The sequence below is a fragment of the Myxocyprinus asiaticus genome, chromosome 48, assembly GCF_019703515.2.
Source record: "Myxocyprinus asiaticus isolate MX2 ecotype Aquarium Trade chromosome 48, UBuf_Myxa_2, whole genome shotgun sequence".
Taxonomy (NCBI): domain Eukaryota; kingdom Metazoa; phylum Chordata; class Actinopteri; order Cypriniformes; family Catostomidae; genus Myxocyprinus; species Myxocyprinus asiaticus.
In genome coordinates, this window is record NC_059391.1 from 13,574,768 (window position 1) to 13,584,673 (window position 9,906).

The window sequence follows — 9,906 nt, forward strand, 5'->3', positions numbered from 1 at the left end:
TTGCTTGTTCTACATTTCTCACGACTTAAGAAACACAATATTTCCAGTGATTTTGAGTGTTGAGACACTCCCCTTGTTTATCTGACTGTCCTCCAAACAACAGCCATCCAAAACCACCAAGAAACTCATTACAGAATTATGTCTCACACTTCTGTAATTGCTTTCATCATCAGTGCTCCTGCAGGCACATTGCCGCCATATCAGCTTTCTTAATAAGACCGAACAATCACAAAGTACAACAGACTGAGAAGTTCAATACATTTGTGAGGAGAAAATATTACTTAGAAACTTCAGTGAGGAGACATAACCTGAGCCAGCTCACAGTTGCTGAGGCTCTGTTGTTAGGTATCCACAAGATTTCACAGGTTTGTGGGATTGCCACTCTCGGTCTCTAGTAATGGAGACAGGGTCTCTGCATTTGAACATCAGATCTTCAGGAAGATCTCTAGAAGCCGTAGATGCCTTCGATATTCATGTTGGCCACTTACCTCAGAGGTCTCTCAGTCTTGATATCCCAGTGGAATGGTCACCAAGCCCCACAAGGCATGCAAGAAGTTGCAGGTGATTGTCTGTGTACATTTCGTGGAGCTTTGCGAGAGGTTCACCTTCTTCGGTGTTGTTTGCAACATGATCCTCTTCTGCACCATCAATCTGGGATACAGCAATTACCAAGCAGCCATGGTGAATACTTGATTTGTGGGATCCAGCAACTCAACACTGTTCTTCTGGGATTGTTTGCTGAGACCTGTCTGGGAAGGATAAAGTTCTGTTTTTACACTCTCCTTCATTTATTTGGTTAGTGGTTGGCACTGCAATGACTTTAAATTGAGAGTGAAACCTTTGTAAACTTGAATATCCACTTGCTTTAAGCTCTACTTTATTTTATTTTTAGATCCCCTACTCAGAATTTGCCTACTCCAATGAATGTTTCATCTAGCTAAATCATCTTAGCCATTTGTTTTGTTTAAAATTTAGCCTAATGAAATAGACTGTGACACATTCATTTTGAGTCGCACGAAACCTGTCAAGAAAATTTCCTGGTCACATTTAACCGCAAATAAGTACAAAACAACAACAACAACAACAACAACAACAAAATCTTATATTTTGCATAATGAAAATTAAGCCTACATTGAGGACCATTATTATTATTATTATTATTATTATTATTTATTATTATTATTATTTGCATTGCAATATTAGTTTCAGGACACTTGAGCACATAACACATGCGGGCATTTTTCTTTTACTAATCCCATTGTTTACAATGATGATTCTAATTCTAGCAATGTTTTTTTATTATTATTATTAAAATCAGCAAAAAATTAAAGGTAGTTCCAAGCGAGTACTACTATTATATATAAAATGACCATACAATTTAAAGCTGAAGTGTGTAATTTCTGCGACACTAGCACCACCGAACAGAAATGCAAAAATAAACAATGTTTTAAAAACAGCTTTCCAGATACACCCCCATCTGCTGTTGATCAAGCAAAGGGCCGGTTGAAAATGTGGCACCACCAACTGATTTGGTAGCACCCATGGAATTATCAATAATACTGCATATATTTGTGCATGAAGTTGACAGTAACACTGATTTTGAATTTGGGATGCAGATGTAAATAACATTCTCCTAACGAAACAAGTTACACTTTCCTACAGTGAGAGGGCATTAGAAGAGAACAGAATTTACACAGAAAAAAAAAAATTGCTTGGTCCAAATTAATTATAAAACATTGTACCATAGTTCCTCTGTAGTATCCATAGTTTTAACAATGGTATTTGTAATAAGACCATGGTGACCACATGTAAAACCACACATGATTCCTCACTACCATGGTAAGAAACTGTGGTTTTTATATATATATATATATATATATATATATATATATATAAAAAAAAAAAAACAACAATACCTTTTTTTAAATGAAAAACAGTAGTCTAAATACATGTAAAAACATTTTCTGTCAAAATAGTTAATACAGTTAGTGTTACTACAGTAAATCCATGGTACATTTTTGTAAGTTTTGTGATTGAAAAGCCTTCTAATTTGTGTCATGGCACAGTGTTTTCTCCTGTTTTCTTTGTCAGTGCTGTTAAGATTGTGAGGGCTGTTTAATATGATTTTAAACTAGTTTAATCACCGAGACATTTGGAGTTCTGCAACAGAGAACTCTGTGCCACATTCAAACGGGTTTCACAATCTGCACCGCGCTTCTCAGAGATAAGCTTCTTGCTGCTGCGGTGTCGAGGCCAGTCCGCGAATAAACGCATCTTCTTTGTTATCGTGCACCTCTATCCATTCTGTTGTGCTGATGGCTATCGCTGTGCTGCGCGGTTGAGACCGCTCCATGAGGAAACGCACCTGCTTTGCGCTCGCGCTGCTCTATCCATTGAGCCATGCTGCTAATTGGTGCGAATATCGCTGTTTCGTTCCACTTTTGGTGCGAGCAAAATGCTCTCCTAAAAATAAGGTAGGATAACAAGGGAAGGCCCATTAATATTCACAAGAAAAACACTAGCTGATTAGTCAGTGACACATTCTGTTCACCTGCTATCCATTTCTGAAATTAGCTCGTGGGCCACATGAAATGAGGTGGCAGGCCAGATTCGGTCCACGGGCCTCGAGTTTGACACCTGTGTCCTAGAACCTCCAAGTGTTTTCTAAGCTTTTACAATTGAAGCATTTCAGCTATCCATTTGAAAAGAGATCTTGTTGAGTTGTATAATAATGTGGCATGTAACAAACTTGTTGAAACAACCAGCTGGACCAGCAGAGATTTACATGATGGTCCAGACAGGTTTATGCTGGTTATAGCTTGTTTGGTCTAGGTGGTGGACCATCATAACCATGCTGGTCGACTTCCATGGGCTTTCTGGTGAAGCTAGTAGACAAGAACAAGGGGTCTTGCTGGTTAAGCTAGTGGAGCCTGGGTCAACCAATTTTTGCTAAGTAGGACGTGTTCCTGTATAAACATCTTTTGTTCATCCCGGAACAACATTTCTGTCAAAGAAACATAGTTCTAACTCTAACAGTAACCCTTACCCTAATCCTAACCTCAATGTCTAAACCCTAATTCCACAACCTTAAACCTAAACCTAAACCTACCCTCACCCTAACCAACCCTTAAAATTAAAGGAAATGATAGGCTGATAAAAATGGTGTAAAAGCCTGTAACCCCAGCCCTAAGCCTGACCCATCATTAACCCTAAATCTACTTGTAAAATCTGATGAAATGTTGTTCCAGGACCAACAAGGATGTTGATCCAGGAACATGTGCAACTTATGCCAGCTATGCAGGTATTTTCAGAAGGGAATGTGCTTGGAATAACTCTTGCAAAGAAACTGTCATCAATTGTCAGTGAAAACTGGATAACTGATTTCCTGTCACTCTTTATAGGCACTACCATGCTTCCTGACGTTGCATTCCCTTTTGAGGATTTCTACATAAACACAAATAATATAATGCATCATCTTGAGCCTCATGAGCAACACATCCTCTTCTACACAGGGCTTGTAGCCGTGGCCCTTGGCATAGGTGGCATCTGTGCCATCCTATGCCCACTGGCAGCTTATCACCTTCAAGGTTGTGATCGACCCCAACTCTTGTCCTTCTTCAACTGGTAAGGTGCTATTGACCATTACAAAAAATGTGGACACATATAATTCTATTAAATTCTATTAAAAATCGATTTTGCTTGGTCTGCAATTATTGCTGAATATGTCAGTACAGCATGCAAAACAGATGATGAATGCTGCAGCTATCTTCTATCCACAGGTTTTACTGGCTGGTCAATCTGAACTCAACAGTTGTTTTTTGTACCTCTGTTCTCCTGGCCCTCATCGCCATACACATGGTGCGGAACAACCTCACCTTCCATCCTAAAAATGGTAGCAAGCTACAGATTAGCACAATATATGTATCTAACTGTGACTAATGCTGTATTCAAGTCCTCCTTGGAAGTTCGTTCATACAAGCATGAAAGTCATAATCGTGGCATGATGTGCTTTTGTGTTCATGTGATTTTGCATTGGACAATTTTGTATTTCTGTCTCTTTTACTTACTAACAAACATAGTAACATTTTTAGTTCTTCTGAAAAGAAATAAAGCACAAATTGTGTATCTATTTTATGCTGTCGCACAGAATGACAATAAATGTAGTTTTGTCTCACAGGACTGTCTATTCATAAACCGACTAAATGAGTACTGGTTTCTAAAAACATTTATCTTGCTTTTCATCAACACCTTTGCAATCTAAAGCAAAACTTTTGTATCATTTATTGTCTCAGAAAGAGATTTTTCATTTGGAACAGCAATGGTTTTATGTTTTGTTCTTTTCTAGAGATTTGTGGTACCTTAACAACTTCAAAATTTGCTTTGATTATTGATCAGGCAGTTCCTTGCTGACAACACTAGGGGTGCTCCTAAATGCCCTGAAAATGTGTTGCCTCCAGTACTGTCATTTGAGTAGAGATGTAGCCAGCTGGCTAGATCGTGCCAAAGAAAACAATGGGGGTCGTTACAGTGAGACCATTGTGGAAAATGTCAAGATCCTGTTCAAACTGTTTCCTCTCTTTGGACTACAGCTTCTATATCGGGCTTGCATTACTCAGGTAATTATGATAGACAAATTTGAGTTAGGCAGTTAGTTAAAAGCTTTTCCTATTCCTCTGTCTCTGTGCCTGTCAACAGATTCCGTCAGGCTATTATCTGCAGACGATGCATTCTAACTTAAATCTCAATGGATTTCTCTTGCCAGTAGCAGTAATGAAGGTGATCAGTATTCTTCCTGTGTTGTTCTTAACACCACTGCCGGAGCTTGTGAACACATGCTACCAGTCTTCAAAGATAATACTTCCCTCACCAGCCACATTTATAAGTGAGCATCCAAACTGCAATTGAATGAACTTAACTTAGTCAACTTTCTATCAATATACATGTGGCAGCAGGGGCGTGGTCAAGTGTCCGTCCGGAGAGAGAGAAAGCAGTAAGGGCGCTTGCACCTGAGCTAGATTATGTGTAACACCTGTCTCTAATTCCAGTGAGCATGGGGAGAGCGGCATATACGTAAGCAGCCACGCCAGCAGAGAGAGAGAGAGAGTGTGAGAGTGAGAGTGAGAGTGAGTGAGTGAGTGAGTGAGTGAGTGTCTGGCACAAGGAAGGCCACAGTGCTCCTGAAGCTGCTACATTTAATCTGTTATGTTTGTGAAGCTGATGTGTTTAAGTTACTACGTGTTTGTGAAGCTAATGAGTGTAAGTCTACATGCCTGTGTAGCTGACAAGTTTGTGAAGTTGTAAAGCACTGAAGTGGCCGATTAAAAGTCCTACCTGCGCCTGTAAAAACCTGCTTCCCTGTGTTCTCCTTCCCTTCTGTTTGTGAGCTGTTACAATACATATCAATAGCCCACTGTAAAAATGAAAATATATTTGAGGCACCATTTGAGGTTGCAACTTGCCACACACTAGCAGACTCAAAACAACTCGATTTTGGTCGAGGGTGTGTATTTATACCATCGAGGCTTGCTGTAGAACTCGTATGTCCATACGCAGCTTTCAGTGAATAAAGAAATTACGTTAAATAAAAACAGACTTTTGTGCCTCCGCTTTTTGATTTCATGATAATTTTAGTGTTGGAGAAAAATGCAGGAAAAACACTTGGTTACAGAATCACTATGGATTACAATCAGTGATGATATGCAGCACAGTGTGATGAAAACATTCAGATCAGCTCGACGTCTTGTCAGTTCTTCAGTAAAAGAAGAAGCTCATTGGTCACTTGAAGAGAACACAAGAGCCTGCCCCGGCAACAGGACAGTTTATTCTGTCATGTTGGATCCTTTTTCCCGTGCTAGAATTATTAACTGAGCAGGGAGTCCCAACGGTCAAGTGATTAACGACCTCCCGTTGAGAGACGCTAATGCGCACTTCATCTCACTCCGCCTGGCCGATGATTATGTAAATGAAGCTCACACCTGAAAATCACTGGAAAAATTGGCTAGTGTGGTGCCAGTTTAACGGAATTATCTGGAGAACTTCTAAATTCCTTTTGAAGGTGTCTAAAATATCCTATTTTTTTCCTCAGATCCTGCTGGAAGGCAGTGACAGCAGAGAGAGGAGCTCACCCCTTACAGCAGGACGGGACCTAAACTGGTGGTGTTGGGGTGGTGGGGGGTGAAAACAACATAGCACAACGAGCAATGGGAGACAGCCCTGCGGAGATTATAAGGCGTAGGCTTGATCATGATTGGATCAGATGCCTGAATTGAATGAATTAATGACATAAGGCTTACTACAAGTCCTCTGCAGAAACACTGAATATGCTTCCACTTCCCTTGGGGTTACAGGAAGAACTGTTGGTAGTCTTCGGATTTCTTGCAGGAACTTTTGGGTTACATCTTGAAGAAACTTTTTGAAAAGGTGCCTAGAAGTACCCCAAATTTTCCAGTAATGTGGCAATCTGAGAAATCCCAAATTGTACCGCAAGTATCTTTTTATATTTAATTTACAGTGTGTGCATTTTAAATTTATTTCCCCACAGCTATGGGCCATGCTTGTGCAGCCCTTTCTACACCACTGGCAGGGATCTCAGAGATTCACAGAAAGGATTACCCACAGGTTGAGCAGACGCTATCGGGTAAGTCCTGCAGGTGTCCTCAATGAGCCTCATGAGCTTACACCCCAGTTCCTCTTACTGGGTGTGGCAGAAGCCTTTGTGATGCCAGCATCTAAGAATTTCCAATTAACTTTGGAAAAATATTTCCATGATACAGACGTTCTACCAGCCAGTTACACCAACTAATAAAACATGGAGACATGTCAATCCATGATTCTTGTCATTATATCATTGGTTAAATCCCAATGGAATGAACAGCACATTTTAAGTGTTAAGGAAGTTCCATTTTGCTTTATAAAGACCAGATAACCAACTCCTTTCAGTTGTTAGTGATAAAACTCCTGTGTCAGAAACATCACAATGTTCACACAATTCACTCCTCTCTCTTATTCCTCTGCTCAGGCTCTCTCATCTCTTTCTCTCTGACACCCAGCAACATTATAGGCGTCTCCCTGCATTTCCTGATCCTCTCGTATGGAGTTGGCTGCTTCCTAGGGGCTTTTCTTATTCACTTCCTTTATTGTGTCGGGAGGTAAACATCCTTCACATAGACTATTCAATTCTGGTGCTAAAAGTGCAACGTTTTTTGTCATTTACCTGACAAAGTAGGCCAGAATGAGGTTATGTGAAGTGTCAAAGAATGAATTGACATTTCATATGAAAATATTCTATTTTATGATTGCAGGAAACTTTTATCCAAATCCACAATTACACTGGCCACATTAATGGCCATAAACACACTGGTGTTTTAGAGGATATCATAGAGGTACAGTTCAGTCTCGGAATATACAATTACATATTTATGCATGCGGATGTATTGACAAAGTGTTTAAGCTATTGACAGGTAAATAACTGACTTTTAACTGAACTTTGAATTTCCTTGCTTGGAAATAGAGCAATAGCTGTAAATAATGCCTTAATGTATTAGAGAATTCTGTTGTCAAAACCAAACACAGAGCTGACAAAATTAAGTTATTTTATGATATGGCTTATACTGTTTGTTAATAACTCATTATCATAGAAATTATGATGTTGAATATTTGTTGTTGATGATGATGATATTTCAAAAAATGCCATGGTACTATATATATATATATATATATATATATATATATATATATATATATTAGCTCTATTAAAGTTCTGTAAAGTACTGAAGTGCCTTATGTTATTTATACCAACAAATTTAGCCTTTTTATTATATTTTGTACGTGATCTGGGTAAAATAAATAAATAAAAAAATTGTCTGAGACACTTATTTAAGAGGAAACAGTACCGGTACTCACTTTAACGTTGTTAAACAAGAAATCATCTTATATATTGATGCTGCATTTAACAAAATAACAAATATCATTCAATTCCACACAGAAAAAATAAATATATTGTGATGAGGAGGAGGGTGTTGCCGGGCCGTGAGGATGCACACCTGCCACTGAGTTGCCCCAATCAATGGGAGAGAGAGATAAGGAGGAGCCGGAGATGCCAGAGAGAGAAAGAGAGAGACGCACACAGACTTTCTGACGAACAAGAGGCTTGTCTGCCACACTGGTGCTGAAACCGGGGATTGGAAGAAGACGCGCCATCAGAGAGCCCTCGTCGCTGACGGAGGATAGCGATGCTGAGGATACACAATGCTGTGGTACTGGAGCAGTTGCCAGGAGGCGGAGGAGCCCACTGCCGTCCGCCAGGAGGCGAAAGTTTGGAATAATATACATATTTTGCTCTTATGGAAAGAAATTGGTACTTTTATTCAACAAAGTGGCATTCAACTCATCACAATGTATAGTCAGGAAATTAATAATGTGAAAAATTACTATTACAATTTGAAAAAAAAAATTCTTCAAAAATTAACTACTTCAAAATATCCTCCACATGCAGCAATGACAGCTTTGCAGATACTATGTGTGTATGTGTGTATGTATATGTGCATATATATATATATATATATATATATATATATATATATATATATATACACAGTTGTGCTCAAAAGTTTGCATACCCTGGCAGAAATTGTGAAATTTGGCATTGATTTTGAAAATATGACTGATCATGCAAAACATCTTTTATTTAAGGATAGTGATCATATGAAGCCATTTATCATCACATAGTTGTTCTTTTTAAATCATAATGATAACAGAAATCACCCAAATGGCCCTGATCAAAAGTTTACATACCCTTGAATGTTTGGCCTTGTTACAGACACACAAAGTGACACACACAGGTTTAAATGGCAATTAAAGGTTAATTTCCCACACCTGTGGCTTTTTAAAATGCAATTAGTGCCTGTGTATAAATAGTCAATGAGTTTGTTAGCTCTCACATGGATGCACTGAGCAGGCTAGATACTGAGCCATAGGGAGCAGAAAAGAACTGTCAAAAGACCTGCGTAACAAGGTAATGGAACTTTATAAAGATGGAAAAGGATATAAAAAGATATCCAAAGCCTTGAAAATGCCAGTCAGTACTGTTCAATCACTTATTAAGAAGTGGAAAATTTGGGGATCTCTTGATACCAAGCCAAGGTCAGGTAGACCAAGAAAGATTTCAGAAACAACTGCCAGAAGAATTGTTCGGGATACAAAGAAAAACCCACAGGTAACCTCAGGAGAAATACAGGCTGCTCTTGAAAAAAAGACGGTGTGGTGGTTTCAAGGAGCACAATATGACGATACTTGAACAAAAATGAGCTGCATGGTCGAGTTGCCAGAAAGAAGACTTTACTGTGCCAATGCCACAAAAAAAGCCCGGTTACAATATGCCCAACAACACCTTGACACGCCTCACACACAACAACACACTGTAATTTGGAGTGACGAGACCAAAATAGCACTATGTTTGAAGAGGGGTCAACAAGGCCTATAGTGAAAAGAATACCATCCGCACTGTGAAGCATGGTGGTGGCTCACTGATGTTTTGAGGGGGTGTGAGCTCTAAATGCATGGGGAATCTTGTGAAAATTGATGGCAAGATGAATGCAGCATGTTATCAGAAAATACTGGCAGACAATTTGCATTCTTCTGCACGAAAGCTGCGCATGGGACGCTCTTGGACTTTCCAACAATGACCCTAAGCACAAGGCCAAGTTGACCCTCCAGTGGTTACAGCAGAAAAAGGTGAAGGTTCTGGAGTGGCCATCACAGTTTCCTGACCTTAGTATCATCGTGCCACTCTGGCGAGATCTCAAACTTGCGGCTCATGCAAGACGACCAAAGACTTTGCATGACCTGGAGGCATTTTGCCAAGACGAATGGGCAGCTATACCACCTGCAAGAATTTGGGGCTTCATA

The 9,906-nt window shown here is 39.5% G+C and overlaps 1 pseudogene; it reads left to right on the forward strand.

Annotated features, from left to right (window-relative positions):
- The first annotated feature begins 522 nt into the window (after positions 1-522).
- On the forward strand, positions 523-7,152 carry LOC127437332 (solute carrier family 15 member 5-like; annotated as a pseudogene).
- Positions 7,153-9,906: the final 2,754 nt, after the last annotated feature.